Consider the following 18,751-nt stretch of genomic DNA (forward strand, 5'->3'; position numbering starts at 1 on the left):
CAGCATTTCAGCTTGTCACTATTAAGAAGAACAAGTATGGAGGCACTCAGTCAGGGTGCAGAGTCTTCAAGAGCATGCCCTGCTACCCTCCAAAGGAATTTAATCACACAGCTGGCTACAGGAACTTCACTTCCAGCTACCTACAGTGTGCAGGTTTGTGTTTAAAGCAGACCATTTCTTACAGCCTTACCCACTGTGAAGTGCAGTTATGTTTTTCTACAAGATTTAGCTACAGGGCGGAAGACTTCAAGCATCTAAAAATACAGATGAGAGATCCAACATGATACTGCTGACCCAATCTAACAGGACCCTTGATAGCTGGGCGAGTTGGGTCACATCCTACCTATTGTTTCCTTTTGCTCAGAGTGTCACTGGCTCTTTTCTGACCGAGGTAAATTGCTTCTTTTCTTCTGGCTATTCCTTAAGCTACCCTAGGCACCAAGCAAGGAAAGTAAACACATGGCAAAGGCACAATAGGCAGAAGGGACTTGATCTTTGTTTAAAGCATGGGGTCAGCTCCTTGCTGTGAGCAGATTTTCCTCTTTGGAAACAGGTTCATGTTTATGTTTTAAGTTCCAACAACATGCTCTGGATTTTCAACATGTGCAGCACATCTGCTCCAGCCCAGATTTATGAACAAATCTGCATATAATTGTGCTGGGCTAGGGTGTTGTTGTTGTTGTATTCCCCCCCTATACCCACCCTTTAAATAAAATGGCTTTGTCCAAGGCTGTATAAACCCCTGATTCCAAGCCATATAATTTTATGGACAGGAAAAAAAAAGTTCTTTTGTATTGCACCTGAGCTCATTAAAACCCCCAAATTCCATAATTTTACACTACCATGTGCTGCATATTGTATTTAGTACCTAGCAGAGTAATTGCTTACAGTCCTCAGAGTGCACATAAGGTGGAGAAATGATGGAACAGGTGGGATAGCCACCCTGTGCTTGGTAATCACAGGTTTACACCCCTGCACAGCTGACGTAAAGCCTTGTGGATGAACTGTTCAAAAGCCAGGATTAGGGTCTTTTGTTAACCCTGGAGTGGGTGCCAAGTCCCAGACTTCCAGTCCCAGCTTCCAGTGAACACAATGGCTTCTGTAAGTGACCAGATAAAACAAATAAGCATGTGGGATACATACTGGGAAAAAGGAGAAGCCAAGGGTAAGAGGGACAAGGTGAAAGATCCAAGATGCCAAAGCAACCAGCAACTTAAACAAGTTAATCAGACATCCCAAGAGAAAAGAACACTGGAAAATTCAAGAGAAAGTGAGCAGCCCAAGAGCAATTCTGTGGCATCATTCAAGGTTTCCTAACTCGGTCTGGAACAAAATCAAAACCTTTTGTGTGTCCTCACAAAGGGAATGTCAAAACAGCTGTTTCTAAACCAAAAAGTCTGCACACTCCCTGTCTCTGTGAGCAAATACTTTATGAAGCTGCTTTTGCCACCATGTCTTGAACACACAAACATCTTCTGAGGTGGGATGAGGAGAGGAAGGTGCAAGCAGATTTATAGCACAGTCACTCATGCTCTATCTTGGGTGACTGTTCTCTGGAGATTAAGTTCCCCTCACTTGACATTAAGTGCTTGCTCGAGTGCTGAATGGGATCCAGTTGAGAAAAGGTCTGTGTTGAGTGCTCCTAAGGGGCACATCTTAAAGATATTTGTCTCAGTCCATGGGCTACCCAGTTTGCTGTCTCAGGATGGATTTAGGTCTCCAGCCTGTAACAGAGACAGGTTTTTAGAAGCTATCCGTGCATGGCTTGCTCAAGGACACATAGGAACACTGTAGCTGACCAACTGATTTTAGCCATGGCTCCCAGGCCCCATCCGTGTGTCCTAATCACTAGACTCGTATCAGAGCTGCTGATAAACTCTGAGTGATTTCCTTGTGCCTGGAACTGTAAGTGCGATCTGCTTGAGATTCTCCAATGGCTTATCCGCAGTCTTTAAGAGAGTTAAGATTGGGAAGAGAGAAAAAAGACAGAGACCCTGTGTTCACAAAAAACCTGTGAGCAGGGGTGATTGAAATTGGCATATGCGGATGTACACCTACACAGAGAGGGGGTCTGTACGGGTTTTGCTTACTAGTCTGGTTTCCTAAGGAAGCAAAAAACCAAAACAAGAATCTCTTGAAGTCATTGAAACCAACGAGTAAGTTTTGCAAGGGTCAGGGAAGACTGATGTTTTGGTAACAGCAAAACAGAAACACACAAAAATGACACATAGCTGTGCTCAGCCTCAAATGGTGGGAAAGGTGGAAGGCTCTAACCTCAACATCAGGAAACTTTTGACATTTAGAGTTTCAGAAGTCTCTTAGCAAGGAACAGTTTAGGAACAACTTGTTTCTTTTCTTTCTTTTTTTTTTTCACTGTAATCCCTCCTCGTTTAAAACATATAATGAATGTGAACAGTCACCAGTCTGTAAATACTGGTTTTAAGTTCACTAGAGCTTTGTTGAGAGATTCCTCCTAGGTAACAAGTCTGTGGCTCATTAGTCCCTCATTAGCAAGATAGAAATAAAGATGCAAAAGGAAAAAAAAAACCAACTTTCTCCAAAGATATTGTTGCAGTCTAATTGCCTGCAAGGAATTCTTAATAATGTTTACTAATGCCTTTTCAGCATTGCCAATTTTATAATGTTCCAGATGTGACGTTGCTGTTCCCTGCTGTGGCAGTACGAAGCCTGCTAAGGCACCTACAGTACTAAGTTTGGAAAGAGTTTAGCCCCATCTTATGTCACTGACATGAAACAACATCCACTGGGGCTTTCCAGCATCACATTTGTACTTTCAAAAAACATTATCAGAAAACTCCTTGGCTGATCCACTGTTTATACAGAACTAAGTGAAAGCAATCACAACACACACACTGGCTCAAGCCAACAGCCTCTTAATGGACATCAGCAGCACTATCAGTTACTCAAAGTTCAGTGACATTTGCTTTCCTTTTCTTGATTTTTAATAGATTGGTTTAGACTTTGTGACATTAATTGTTTCCTTATTTGTAGAGAAATATCTTTTGTTTGGGATATGATTTTATATTGTAAGCAGCATTTGGAATATAAAACTAGCAGATGTTAGCAAAACTCTGAAAGCAAAGCTTACAGCATCAACATTGTGTTATGCTCTTGCTTTACAGCTAAGGTAAGGAACAAAGCAGGCAGCAAACATGCAGATTTTGAAACAATACAGCTTTTAACCTAAATTACTCTGAGATTTCTTGGTGTTCTGGGGAGAAGTGGGCTCTCCACCTGCATCAGATTTGTATGCCCTTGGGAATACAAAAATAAACAATTTTTTGGCTGATTTTACTGAGAAAAAAAGCTTGTGAGATCATCACATATCTCTCTGTCATTCTTTCCGTCTAACAACTTGTGTACCTGCTGGCCAATTTCAGCCAAACAGAAAACAGGATGGAAATCTTTATGCTAGGAAATTCCTGGAAATAATTGGGAAAACTGCCAGCTATTAGTGTTCCCAGGAATTAAAAATCTGTGGTGGGAGCACTGTGTCCATATTTGAGAAGAAAGCTTTATATTGGAAAGAAATAGCAAGAACACCCCAACCACAGAGAAAGCCTGCTTGGGCAGAGACTCCAGCCACAACACAAAATCCAAGACACAGCAAGCTTTCTTCTTGTTATTCATCATGGACCAACTTGGGATTTTAATTACTTTTTTCCCTGGTTTTCCACATGATCTGGGTTGCTTATCTTCTCTGGTTTTAACATCTGGAGTGCCTGAGTTTTTCAGTATCACTTTAGACATAACCTGCATGGCCACCATTGCACGTATCTCCCTGCAGCATGAGCATTTCCTCATCATCCAGATAAGTAAATGGTCTGACTTCTCCTGCAGCCCTCCCCACAGTGGTAACTGTCCTTCAGATTTGGTTGTATGCGGTGACACTCTCCAGCCTGGCTCTGTCAAAACAATCCAGATGAGCTACAGTTTTCATAATGGTGTGGAGAAGGAGCAGTCACGATCATTTCCCCAGAACTGGGTTAAGAAGGAAGCACACAGCTATACCAGCAGATTTAAAGGAGACAGCTTCAGGGCAGGACTAGCACCTGTGTAGCAGACTCAGCTCTAGCTGAAATGGTAATTATGACCATTTCCTAATGCACAATCTCAGGATCAAAGAAATGGCTGATTTTGTACAGTGAAGGAGACAGGAGTTACAACACAGTCCTACAATCCCAAAACCTAAATCATCAGCAAGAACAATCTGCTTTTTGAATAGCTGTCCAACCTGTTAATTCAGAAAGCTTATGCAAAAGAACATACAGGGGTCTTGTGACTCTGTTCATCAGTTAATGGCTGCAAAAATCATTTATTTGTCCTAAATTTATCACCCTGCTCCTAAAATCACAGCTGAGTCAATTAATGCTAAGGCATCGATTAGGCCTGCCAGACTGGGGTAATACCATCTGCAAGGGCATCCGGCACTCAGCCCTTCCTAATCCAAAGAAGATGGACCTGCTGCAGTCCGGCCACCTTGGCTCATGATGCTAAAAAGTTCTTGCTTCCAACTCTGAAGGTCCCCGGTTCATTTTCCCAGTATGTCAGCCAAGACGGTGGTCCTCACATTTGCACTCTTCTAATAGTTCCAAGCTTACATCACATTCCCCTTTATTTACTCTTTTTCCAAGTTATATATATATTCTTAGCCTTAATCACTATCCAGCCAAGGTTTCTTCAAGCAGACCCAAATCTAGCGATCAATGGAGCCAATGGGAATCTTTCTAGTGACTCCAGCCGACTCAGAATCATAAAGTCCTGAACCCACAAACATCTGCAGGACCTGGAGGCATTCCAATATGGATTCAGATTGGACATTAGCCACTCAGGCCCATCTTAATGCGTAAATCAACATACCCAACTGACTTTCTCTTCTCTGGATCCCCTCCAATTTGTTAATACGTTTCTGTTAACGAGGTGCTTAGAACTAAGCACAATATCCCCAGTGCAGTCACATGAGAGCTGTTACATTCCTACTTCATAATGTTATGTCTCCACATATCCCAGCCAAAACTGCACTGACTTCACTAGCTACCATGTTTTGTTGCAGCCTTGAAACCCTCATCCTGTCACTCTTATTCACTGAGAGCTGTATTTTGCTCCACAGGTAATTGTGGTGAAGTCAGCAGGATGCCTTGCACAGGACTGGCAATGCAAGCAAGGAAAGCAGAAACTGATCCCAGAGAAAGAATTCCTATCTAGATTTTTGAACTGATAAACTGAGACAGCAGAATAATTGTAACAATGCCATCCTGCTGCTTTCCTGAGCAATAATCTATTTTCCTCATTGGGATAAATGACTTGGCCATCAGTCTCTCGGTTTAGCCATTTGGGAACTGGATTATTGCTTCATAAACTGTGCAACGCACTCCTATTACTGTTTAATTGCATTGGGCAGAGAAAGGGGGGAAAAAGATTTTGCAATTTCTAACGGAAATCTCCCAGAAGCACTCTCTTTCTGTGTTACTTTCCTCAATAGTTGAGGCACTGAACTGCATTCCAACCCAAAATGTTCCTCTGAACAAAGAGCATCATTTTTCTTTATACTCCTCTGCCAGCGCAGCTCCTCTTTCCAGCACTGTTCCTTTCCTGGACCTGGATGCTCAGTGTTCCTTACCACCTCCTGTAGTGAGATTACACTGCCTTCTAAATAAACATTTTCTGCAAAATCTCTTCTATATATTCTGGCCTGAGCTCATATCCAGATTTCCTATTGCTATCAGCAGAAGCTGTCCTTGAACCTCTTCATTCTTTCCATCCTTTTTGTTTTGTTTGTTGCCTGCAAGCTCTGCAGAGCAGCGACTGCCTTCTGTTACCCAGAGAACCTCCCTCCATCCAGCGCTTCAGTTGTGAGGCTGTAATTGAGACATATCCTGTCTCCCAAAGCAAGAGCTGTAGCAGAGGAGACAAAAGGAAAGGACCTGTCTGCAAGTTTTTCATTCTTAAGCAGTGCATCATTCACTCCTGCCTCTAGCATGTTTTCCAGCACTAATCTCCATAATCTGACACAGCATTGGAAAGTCAAGATGAGTTCAAGGAAGCTCTGTTTGGTGGTTGGGAAAAGGCTGAGTCCCTGGGTTTTAATTCTCTGACACTTGTTTTCCTTTAGGAAATTTCAGCAAATTATGTTTCATATTATTTCTTTCTAATTTCAGGAGGTGGTTCAAGTGTTTTCATCAGAATGTTTCTCAGGAAAAATACCCTTCCAACAAACATGGAAATTTCTGCTAGCCAAAGGATGCAACACGGTCAGTGCTTTTTACAGATTTCCCTGTAAAAACCTGGCAAACTAAACAAACAAGGAGATTCCTGGTGAAATGTTTTCCCTTAAATAATGTTTGGTTTTCAAAATGTGGCTTTGTACAAAGTCTGAAAACTCGTGACAAAAGGTACGTTTTAAAATCGTGATCCCTGTAAATTTCACAGCAAACTAAAACAACAGAAACCAAAGTTAGGAAACTTTCCTGATGAAACCAACAAAGAGGAAATGGTAGAACTAAATCTATTTTTTAATATTTTTTTTCTCTGCAGGAAAAAAAAACGGGAGCTTCCTGGGCTTGCAGTGTCCCAGACAAGTCTGAGAAGAGAAGCTGCGAGCCAACTTCTCCCTTAAATGTTGCCATGTGTTCTCCCACACTGCTCCTCCCATTCGTGCCAAAAACCTGTCCAATTACCTATCCTCTGGTAAACCATATCTTATCATTGACTTGTGCTTAGTGCTCCCAGATTGTTCCCATTGCTTTCTATTAATCAAGCAGCCAGATGACCTTTCTGTTAAACTCTGTGTATCCCATTGCAGTAAGTTCTTTCCAAATCACATCTGCCTGATTTGTCCAATTCATCCATCACCGCTTTTTGCAACACATAGCCTGTGAGCAATCTGGGGCTGGACCTGCCCCCTACAGCACATGGCCAAGGAGCTCCTGGTCCCACAGGGCTGCACATTTTAACTGGGATTCCCGGGTGCTGTTGTAATACTGATAAATACACAACCAACCAACAAGCCACCAGCTAAACAGGGGGAATCTGTGGCAAAGGAGAGCTTTAGCAGAGGAACCAGTGACAAGTCATATTCTGATTTTCAAAGCTGGCAGTGCCATTCTACAGAATATTAAGTTGTTATCACAATGGAAGGGAAAATGTTTGGCAATGGCAGCTAGTTGTTGGCAGGCACTGATTTTCACACACTGCTACACCTGGGAACCCCTTAGCTGTAAGCACAGTACATTTAATCATATATAATGTGTGGAAGACGACCCCTCTGAAAGGAGGTGCTTGCTCGTGCACAGCTCATGCTGCTGCAGGGTGACAGCCCACTGCACATGCTGTAGGAGCAGGGATCTCTGTGTGTTTCAGCTCCCCCCGATACCAAAGCTCCCTGGCAGGATGTCCGGCCAGCAAGGAAACACACTGGTATTTTTAACAGGAGGTTAGAGGGGTGAGAGATGGGGACAGCAGCAGGTCGGATGAAAGGCTTGGCAGGCCAAGTGATCAGGCATGCTTCCATCCAGTGAAATTCCGTCTGGAGATCTCCTATCGGACTCGCTTCTCCTCTCGGCCGTTTCTGGGACATGCACTCCTGCCTCCTGCACAACTTTGCCGTTTCCAAGGAGACCGCATGCTGCTCGCCCCACACCTCGACACAGATAACCGTGTGACTTCACTCGGTCAGGGAGACCATAAAACACGGCAGCCAAAACGATAGCGCTGCAGCTTGACTCACTGCGGTATCAGTGAATCCTAAAGGACATATGAACCTAATGATGGGCTGTTGGGTCTGCTTTTTCATTAGGGCTGTTATGATGAGACCTAGACATGGTGTCAGTGCTTGGAGACAGCCTAAAGAAAAAAAACACTGCGGAATCACAGGCTTCAAAGAACCGATTCCAATAACCATGTTACTCAGTTTCCTGAAGGAAGATAAATATGAAAAGTCAATTTCATAATTGTAACTGTACAAAAATACACTAAAAATTCAACATTTATAACATCAAGTAAGTTCACACTGAGATCAAAGATTGAAAATTGGCTACATTCCTACAAGTATGAAATGCATCAATTAGGTAGTATGGCTTGGTGTCAGGAGATGTGAATCTGGTGCCTTGCTTAGTTGCAAGCTTCCTGAAGGATTTTGGAAAACTCATACAAGACATAAATTCCACGTTTTTTTTTTGTAAGGTAATACTCATCTCCATCTGAAAATTAGGCTCTGCTAATAGATTTTCAGACCCCAGTCCATAAAGAGATATCAACACTTACATGCTCTTTTGGAACCAAATAGAAATTAGATATCTGAATGATATCTACTTTATGAGTGTAGCCCTTCCTGTGACCTTAACTGTCTGTGTCATAAATAAGCACACTAGCATTTATCCCACTGGAATGGGGTGACAATAAGAATTTAAAAGTAATAATGGAGCACATATAATGTGTAACGTGGAAAACAGCTCAGTAGTAGAATTTGTATTGCAGAAGTGTTGGAAGAAGTCCCAGTTCAGGACTGTAAGAAAAGGAGACGGAAATAGCACATATGCATGCAGCAGGGCAATTCACAGGTAACAGTTGCAACCCAGCTGATAAGGAGTGCTGTACAGTTGGCAGTATCCAGTTTTCCCATGACACCATATCAGCCATGGCTATAGCAAAGGATTCTATTTACTCCAAGCAAAAGCCACAGCTGGTTAGAAATTAAATATGTGAACATTTCTTCTTGGAAAATTCATTAAAAAAAAACCTTTTAATGCAGACTTTGTCTCAAATATTCAATCTCTATACTCAACCCTCTCAAATATTGCTCAAAATCCCACTGAAAAAAAATCCAAATGCATGTCCCAGACCAAGAGATAAAATGGAAAGAGCAAGAGGCAGAAATGTGGCAGAGTTCCCATGAACCTGCCTGACAAGAGCAGCCAATAAGTTATCTGCTCTTTAGGGTAATCTTCCAGTGGATTCCAACTGTTAATGTAGGACTGAAGGTGTGCTGATTGACTAAATAAGCAAGTATCATAGTTGTGGAATAACTGATTGCAAGAGGCAGGTCCCAAGAGCTTCCACTGGGTCAGAGCCATTTGGTCCTGAGGAGCTGTTCCTAGGTCTTGTGCACGCACCGACCCTAAATGAATGCTTCTCCCCTAATTCAATCCTGCCTGACTTGTAGCCCAAAACATTTCAAGATTATGATTGTTGAACAACTGCAACAACTCACAGCAGAGAAACAGCTGAGCAAAGCACGTCTACAACAATCATGTCAATATCCCTTAACTGCCCTAGTAAAGGAGGTGGTTACAGTGAGATATTGAAGGAAAACTATCTACTTCAAACTGAAATTAATAGACAGCTGAAGAGAAAATAAGGTGAAGTGAATCTCCTGCATTGACATAAAGATTAGCCTGGAAAAAAAACTTCAAAGTATTAATTTATTCCTTCCTTCTGAAAAGATCCACTTCAAAAACCTATATCCTATTCTAAAAGTAATGAAGAGGAAAATCCACTTCACTCTTCTGCCATTAAGGAAACAGTTAATGGGTTCAGCAAAAGGTGGTAGTCTGAGTACCAAGGAGCTCCGTTTACTTTGTCAGTGACTGACACGACCCTCTCCATTTGCTGGATGAATTGGTTTTTTGAAGATAAAATACTTTTCTTTCCACTCTTTCAAATGCTGCTCCAGGAGCACAGTTTACCCCAAAAATGTGCTGGATGCATCAGAAATTGCAGCCCCAGGAAAACAGCCCTTGATAGAGCAGATTCGCTCTCTTACTGTTAAGTTTCCCACGCTTCTCCGCCAGATTCTGCTGGCCACGGCTCAGAGCCTGACTCTTGCTGTGAAAGTACGGGAAGCTGGTTCATCCTTACAGCTTACAAACCCTGGGCGTTTGAGCTGCACAGGTTGGAGTGGACATTAGAAGATAGAGACGTGACACAGAACAGCCCTCCATACATGGCTGGTACTCTAAAGCCTCCAGTCTCCTGGCATGTTGGCCCCTTGACAGACCTGTAACACATTCATCCCTGTAATGCCGATGTGAGAAGAGGAGACACTTTACTGTCCAGATGGGGAATGAACACAAGGTCACAATGGAGAAGGCACAAATGAAATATAACCCTGTGGCTTTCAAGTCCCAGACTGTACCCAGCTCCCTCTTTTGTACATCATCTTGATGCTCTTTTTCCATCCACAAAAAAAAAGACAGTGCAACTCAAAGGCTTCTGTTCAGTCAGCTCCATCCGTAGGAGTCTTTCTGCTATGGCAACCAGAAGTAATACACAATATGTATTGTATTTTATGTTTATTCAGCTCACACTGGCTCTGGAATCTGTTATAACCTCATGGAAGAAACATGTCTTTTTAGGGCACTTACTGATACACCTAAAGGCCCAGAGATGGTTGGGTGCCTACCTGCCAGGAGTTCAGGGCATGTGAACCTTTTCCTGGGTCCTCTCTTTTCCTAAGCCAGCAGTTCATGCGCAGTGTTAGGTCTTCACTTCTCAACTTGCAAATTACAATTCTGCCCATTCAGTGGAGACTTGTGTAATTTATTACTTAGCTAATAACTTGCAAATTATTATGGGCATTCCTAATGTTATCTGTATAAGGCAGAACTGTCTGGACCCCTTATCATGAATTGGGATCCCATTGTGCTCGGAAAACATAAGACCCTATAAACAGCAGTACAATGGAACAAACACTGGCACATCTGCAGATGCAGCAGTGGATACCGTTTCAACCTCACTATTTTCTTAAGTCTCCCACACTGCCTTCAAAATATTCTGCAAAATCACACTTCCTGTCCTGACCCCAATGCAAGAGGGAACACAGAAACCAGGGAGAGCAGGAAATTCCTCTCAAATTCCAGCTGCAATCATTTCTGTGAACAGGAGGGACAAAATGCAGCAGAGATCGCGGTAGATAAATGTCATGTGCCCAAAGAGGCAACCAGTAAAGAATAATGCCTGGGACAGGGTGCAGGTCACACATGGAAGTGGAAGTAGACAGCCCTGATCCTTGCCCTATAGATTGTACATCAATATTCATTAAGAATTGACTTTATGTAAATAAGACTAATATTGCTAAAGGTGTCTGGTTGAATTTCTTGTTCTCAATGACAGCTGGATAGAACTTCACCCCAGCTTTTAGGAGGTGGGAGGAGAGACTGGAATTCATTCAAAGGCTTTTTTAATCATTACTGTAGATCTTACTGTTACAGTTACCAGAATGAACTTAAGAATGCAACCCACATACACTTCTTGAACAAAGAAAAGGAAGTATCACAGTTTTGCTTAATGTCTTCACTGGGCCTCTGCTGGACCATGAAGCTGTTCTGAAATACATAGCCTTCTTCAAAAGTACAAAAAGCCCAGGAGCTTGAAATGAGTGCCAGCAGATGTGTATCTTCTGATCTTATTAGAAGCCTGATTTAACTTGGTGGATTGCTCCCTGATAGTTTAAACCTAGACTTACAAATATTTAACTTCTTTTGTAAGCATGTTTGTGCAAGGCTGAAAGAGAATTGTTTAACCCTTAAAGCAATGTCTGCACAGAGGTTTGCCATATTTTAAACAGGTCCTTTTTTTAAGGCAACTCATGGGAACGGTGCAAACTCATCATAGAGGCAGGTCTGAGAGTGAGAAACCACCCTGACTACACTGGAGATGATAAAGATCCTCTTCCCTACTCTTCCAGGGCTATTCCTTTGCAAACTGAAGGTCACCACCACCCTCCATTCTATTTATCTGCAAGAAAGCAACCTTTTCCATTTGGTTGGGGATGTTGCCAGGTCTTCCTCTGCCTTTTCCATTTGCCATTTTCCCAAGGGACTTTCCAAAAAAATACAAAAAAAAAGGAGTCAACATCACTCTGACAAGTTGTCTCCTGCTACTATGCCAATAAAAATGATCTTCGTTACACCACACTTCTCTGAACCTGACATCTGTCCTAAATCTCAAGTCATACATACCATTCTTCCATTAACATGAGTCATCTTACAGACGTCCTTCTGCTACCCTTAGAGTCATGTCAGAAAGAATCATTGACTTACTGTCAGCAGATTCAGCCTACCATGTTAATGGTGTCTGCAGAGCTCTCTTCTCTGATCATCTTGTTCTTACTTGCTAAAAAAATGCTGGAAAATACTTGCTGAGCTGTAGGATGTCGGAAGCTGGAGTATAATGCAAAATTTGCCAAATTCAGGAGTTCTCTGCCTTGAAGCAGAGAAGATAAATAGCTTCTTTTTAGGAACTCACAAAGTCCCTATATGAAAGAATGGCCTGGTGTTAGTGATGCTCTTAAGAATTACAGGAAACATAATTAATTTCCTCTGCAGAGATTATGGGCACTATTTACCCCACTTGCCTGTAAGAGGAATGTCATGATGGCTATGCCCAAGATGGCCTTTAACCATCACATCATCCACAAGTGTTCCCTGTTCACAAACAACAGGTCCAGCGCGGCACCTTCCTTAGTTGGCTGTGTCAGGAAGTTCCACACACAATTAGGGGAGAAGCCCTAAGTCCTACACGACCAAACTCAGGTGCCTCTATGGTTTCTAAGACACCAATAACCCTTGTATCTTTGTTCCCGCATGGGTCTCCATCCCCTACCTGCACTAAGACAGCAGATTGAAGGAACTCAGCAGCACACTGTCCCCTATTATACTAGTTCTCCTCTGAAATCTTTAATAGTTAAATACTGCTTTGGATTCTGTGGTTTAAGGCTTAACATCTTCATGATCTGACTGGGATTTCCTTTCTTTAACTGCAATGGAGCAAGGTCTCCACCAAAACTGGCTTCCTAGTACAGTAGGAAAGGAGATGCACATGTGGGCACTGCTCACATAGGTATCATCCTTAGCCCTTGGGCAAAGTGAGGCTGGCCAACAGGCAGAGGGGCCTCTTTTCAGTCAGTGCGTGCCTCCTTTTCCCCCAGTTCACAGTGTGTGCAACTGCCTCAGGTGCCAGCCCAAGATTTAGCTAACCCAAGCTAACCCGAGTTTCAAGTTTGTATTATACACTCTTCTACAACCTGTTTTCTCTGAAAAGCACTTGCAAGTCATGCTACATAGACGTGACTTCCCTGCTCATGGAGGTCAGAAAAGAGATGATTGTAGAGGGCTGCTACCACAGAAGAGAGGCCAAGCAGACTCCTGGCTTGCAGAGCTTTGTATGTCCCCATCTCTCCCCATTTTTCCTGCAGAGCTACACTGATTTCCACCATCTTTTGCTGCAGCTAATTGCTCTGGAGACACAAAATGCAACTTCAGTAAGAGCTGGAAGTTACTCAGCAAAACATTTATGCCCATAATTCCTTTTAGTCAGAGCAATCTAAACACCAGAAGACTCCCATGCTTTATTCCCTCCCCAGCATCGGTGCTTTCTTTTCAGAGTGCTCGGTCCTTGGGGTAATGGAGTGCACTCACATGGTGCACTCACATGGTGAGTGCACTGGAAATGCATACAATAATCCTAGTGTATCAGTGAAGGGAGCTGCAGGAACCTCCCTGCCATGTCTTGACATACATAGCATGGAAAGCAGCTACCTGGGATCTCAGGGGAGCACTCAGATGTGGTAAAAGAGGACCCCCACTCAAAAAATAAAAGGTTAAGAGGGGTTGCAGGGAGGATGTCAGCTCTGTGCTAGCTGGGTAGGACAAAAAGAGTAGCACCCCTAGCAATCCTCTGCTCATCACAGGTCATCTTTGCTTAGGATGCAATGATCCCTCCCAGTCCCACCCCAAATGCAAAAGCATATGGTTGGAGCAATCGCTGCAGCTAATTGCACGCACACACACTCATGGCTCAGGCTCTGGGGACATGCCCACAACCCAGCATCAGCCAGGTGGGGGAATAATGTGTCAGTGAGGTGCAGATGAACCAGTTCATTCCATCCCATCATGACAGTGGACAGCAGGCTGCCATGAAACAGTCCCATTTCTGAGACAGACAACCACCTTGGCTATAATTAAAGATAATTATTCAAAGGCACCCTGTTCATGTAGCACTGCTCAGAAGCTCCCTGCATGAGCATGTAGGCAGCAGGGCTGTTTTTCTTCATAAAAACTTATGAGGAACGCTGCACAGATTAACAGCTTTAATGACAAAAATTACCGCTTACAACACTGACTTCAAATCAAAGAACAATATCTGCAGACAGATATTTTCATGGTTTTCATAACAATTCATTATAGGTGGCACCAAGGGATTATATTTTTATTTCCCTTGTGTCATTTCTCTCAGACTCAGGTTCATTTCTCTTAATGAGGCAGCGGAAGATAAAGGGCAGTGAAGGCTCCTCCAATGCCTCTGCAGAGTGTGAGGAGTTTAGGGGCAAAGTGATAACTGATCCTCTAAAGGAAGAGGGAGGGCTTGGAAGGGGAGGGGGAGAGGGAGAGTGATGGGGTGGGATGCTCTCTGCCATAATGAACTAAAATTAAGACATAAATTCTCCTACCTTTGTTCTGACCATATCTAACAAAAGGGATTCAGCTTTTTTAATGAAGAATGGATCAGAGGCAAAGTTATTAGCTAATTAATTGTAAAGGGAAGGGAAAGAAAGAAGGGGGAAAAAAAAAAAATCTTTGCCTGAAAGAACAGGACTAAAAGTTTTACTTGTGGGCTCTCAAAATAGGAAGGAAGACCCTGAACCTGGAAGCTTTTACTCAGACAGCGAGCCCCTTCTCCCCATGTAGTTTAGGATGATAAGGCAAAGGCCCAAGCAAGAAGGAATAAGAACCAACCAGAGCTCAACATGGGATCCAGAATTCCCCTGGTAATACCAAGCTTGTTAGGACTGAGAAGAGGTTCCCAGTGGAAGTGGATGGAAACTCTCCTGTGAAAGAGCTTCCTCTTGGAAAATAATGTGGAGACAGCACAAAAGGGTTCCTTCGAGGAGGACTCCTGGCACAGCCTCAGGAGACCAGGCAGCTGTTTTGTTTCTAAAACCAAAAACATCAACCCAAATGCTTCAAAGTCATCTGAAAACAAAACAAACTGAGAACTCGCATTTCCAATCCATGGAAAACCTTCTCATTCCTGAGTTTTGTTCCAGCATTTGTTCCAACAATTTTGGTTTCCCGTGAGTGAGGCAATCTGTGTTTCAGCAAGCTCTGCCCATCAGTTAGGGCCTCAGGGCTCCCAGCATTTGTGGCTCGAAGGGGCAAAAGAGAAAATTCAGGGTTTCCTCTATTTTGGGGATAACATTGGCAGAAAAGGTTCTATCTGGAGATTCCCAAAGTGGAACAAAAATGGGGCTATCAAAAAACCTCCATTAAAGGGAATTGCTTTCTTTGGGTTAATTCTAATTCACATCCTTCTTCTGTCTGCTTTAAGTAGTGCTTTCCTGAAATCCAGCATTTTAAGCATTGCTAGAGTTGGGCAAAAGCCTGGGAGCCTGGATGGGTAAATATATCTGACAAGCCATAGAGACAGGAGACAAAGGGGCTAGACAGGGGAAAGGAGAAACCAAGGATAAATGAGATACAGTTAGTGGCATTCATGTGTGTTTGGCTGTGGTAAAGGCAATCTTGAGAAAGAGGAATGAAGTATTTTTATCACAGCCCCTCTTCCTCTACTTATTCTTGGCTCCCAACTTTTCACCCTCTAAATGAAAAAAGAAATAGCCATCCTTTTGGGATGGGTAGGCTAGACTGAAATAGAGCCTTGCTTTATGAAGCAAATATCTATGGAGTATTTCTTCCTCCTTCAAATGATGAGGAATCCTTCACGTCTTGGCAGGGCCCCAAGTCACACAAAGAGGTGTTTCACACCTGCCTTCCTGCTCTGCACTGGCATCAGGGAGCAGACTGAAAACCATGGGGCTAAGGAAGGGCCAAGATCCCTTCCTGTCCTGTCTCCAATAAGTCAGGCTCCAACAAAGTACAAAGCTTACCTTCCAAAAAATTAAGAAAAAATTAATATATATGTATTTTTTATATATATATATCTCAAGAGGGTGATTCTTTGCCTTCTGTTTCCCATATTTTCCAGTCTTTTCACTTGAAATCAACAGGGCTTGAATCACCTCTCTCTTTTAATGAAGGCTGAGCTTCTTGTGGACTCACATGACAGCAGGAGGTGCTGCTCGCTGAAAAGCCCGGAATGGTGGGAGACTTTGATAATATCACGAGAGTTGGTAACACGGGCAGAAGACTTTGAATAAAGCTGTCTGACCTCCTTGGCCCAAGTGCTTTTACAGCCAAGCAAAACAATTTCTCTGGACTCTAATGAATAGACTTCTGTCATTGTTCATCATAATAATGCCCGATCCTGGCAAGATTACCTAGATGCTACCATAATCCTGCTAATAAGTGATGATTATAAAACACACACTTGAGGAAAAAGAAAGGTAGAATTTGGATCTTTTGCCCCAGTCTCTTCCCAAAGGAAAACAGGATAATAAATGACTTCTGACTGTGATATACGACAAAGAGCCTTACCACATCAGAGTCTGCTACAGCAAAATTCAGCCAGCTCACTCAGTTTTGTCCATAAAAATACTGCTCTATCCAGTGTGAGAGGCCTGATAAATGAGGGGGACCATACTGAAGACATCTAGTGAGATTTTTTTTTTTTCATTCTGGGGAAAACAGCTGGAGACATGAAAAAAAAAAAAAAAGATTAATTGTTTTTTGTGAATCAAGCATTTTTTTCAAGCAGCAAAACTTCCTCATAACACTACAGAAATATATGATTCTCCTATTATGTGTGACTTCCTATCCATTTTCAGCTAGTGACTTCAGTTTTCTGGCAGAGTCCAGTATTTTACCAACTGGCAAAACCAAGTTGCTTAAGACAGCAAATTGTGACTGAGCAAACTAGAAAAAATAGGGAAAAATGTTCAAGTGGGCTAATTCTGGCATTTATTTTTTTAGAACAGGGTATGTGTAACATCCTTGCTGTCCCACTCCAACTAAGATGCTGCATTTTGACTGTGGAAAGTACTGCAGGCTACTTATCACAGGATAGGAGGTCAGAGCTCCATTTAAAACATGAATATGTTTGATTTGCGTCAGAATTTGGTCCATCATAGCCAAGGGAAAATGCGGCACAGCAGTCTCTTATCCTTTCTTTACGTCTCATTTAAGTGTAACTACTGCTTCCAGTGCTAACATATAAGGATTGCTTCATTCAGAAGCATGAATGTGTTAAGCATGTAAAATCCTTGCTGTATTCTGTAGCCTTAAAAGCAGCGGATGAGATATTGGTATAAGCAATGAATAAAGCAGAGTTATGATTATCTGACAGGGAGACCTCCGCAGGTACAGCTTAACCAGAGATCTTGGCAAATTCCAGCCCAGGCAACACTGAGGTACTCATGCAAGAAATGTGTTTCTACTGCACCCGTTATTATTCATTCCTGCTAACAACACATGTGTCTCCCCATTTGCACACCAGAAGTAGCTGGTGTAAGCCTGAATCAATTCAGAAAACCCAATACATATCCTGATTTCACAATGAAGTTATCAGCAGCTCAGCTACCACCCGAGCTAAAAAAGCCTTCATCTTAAGATGAGAGCCTTTCTCTTCCCACTGGATTAGATTTCAGTGGGAGCTAGGCCAGGAAATTGCTTTTATTTATATTCTCCACCCCTGGCAAAGTCAATGGCCTCATTAATCTGCTGATGGGCCAGCACCATGATGGAAACTAGAGATGCAGCAGGGAAGACTGCCAGAGGAATTGCTGCTTTTCTTCTCTCCCCAGCCTTCACCTTGGTGCCGCACTAACCTCACCTTCAGATCCCTCCTGCCAGTCCTCAGAGCTCTTACCACCATCTCCTCCTTTCCACCTGGATCTCCACCCTTCTTGGAGACAGAAGGAAGGATATGGCCCCAAATTCCATGGACAAATCACATCTGCTAGGATGAATTGGAAAAGGTTGAAACTAGAACATTGCCTCTGGGATCAGGCCCAAATAAGCCTTCACTTTCTTAAATGTGCAATAAAATTGTAACACAGCCTGTAGAAAATTAATTGTGACACTGACTACGGTGAATCCTGGGAACATTGTCTCCCTTTCAGAGCACAGCTCCGATTCTTGCTGAACCCCTGTTGGAGGGGCTGCTGCCCTTTCACTTCTTTTCAACACACCTTTTTATGTTAAAAGCAGTTTTAACCGTGGGCTTTAATACTGTGACTGGCTTTACTTTGACTTTTATTTTCCATATAATCTGTCTTGTAGTAGAGGGACCATTAACCAGTCAAACAATATTCAATCCCAATAACATTATCGCTTAAAGGGAGCACAGCAAGAATTTCTACTAACTAGTGGGCAGTAAATTTACGCTTCTAATAGGTTCATCCTTTATTAGGTATTTATTTCAGGAGGTTAAACCATAATTAGATTGCATTAGGAAGCCAAAAAAGAAAGGAATGGAGATTCCAGCCTGGGAATCTGTTTTATTTGTTCCTCCGATGTCCAAAGAAATTCTCAGTACAATCTGTATTCCTCCAGATAGGGGGTTGCACAACTAAACAGCTCCAATGTTTCTGCCAGGAGTTTGCATTTGTCTTTCCTGTACAAAAGTTATTGCCAAGCTGTAATCTTTCCCTGAAATACAGTGTGTGGAGCCAACGCTGAACCCAATTTACTGTGGCAGATGAATATAGCCAAGGTGGTGGTCTGAATGTTTGGCCTAAAGGCACAATCCAATTTTCAACTGTTTCAAAGCTATTATGTCAAAGGCTGTTTGCATAAACATAACAATAGCAGAGAGCGCGGGCAGGGAGGCAGGAGAG

At 42.7% G+C, this 18,751-nt stretch overlaps 1 long non-coding RNA gene across 1 annotated transcript in view; it reads right to left on the reverse strand.

The window, feature by feature from the left end:
• Window positions 1-18,751, reverse strand: part of LOC130600573 (uncharacterized) — a 51,050-nt gene that overhangs the window by 6,496 nt on the left and 25,803 nt on the right. The window lies entirely within an intron of this gene.

This window comes from Pezoporus wallicus, unplaced genomic scaffold (genome assembly GCF_028554395.1).
Source record: "Pezoporus wallicus isolate ANWC-B61680 ecotype Strahan unplaced genomic scaffold, APGP_CSIRO_Pwel_v1 contig_6354, whole genome shotgun sequence".
NCBI classification, from domain to species: domain Eukaryota; kingdom Metazoa; phylum Chordata; class Aves; order Psittaciformes; family Psittacidae; genus Pezoporus; species Pezoporus wallicus.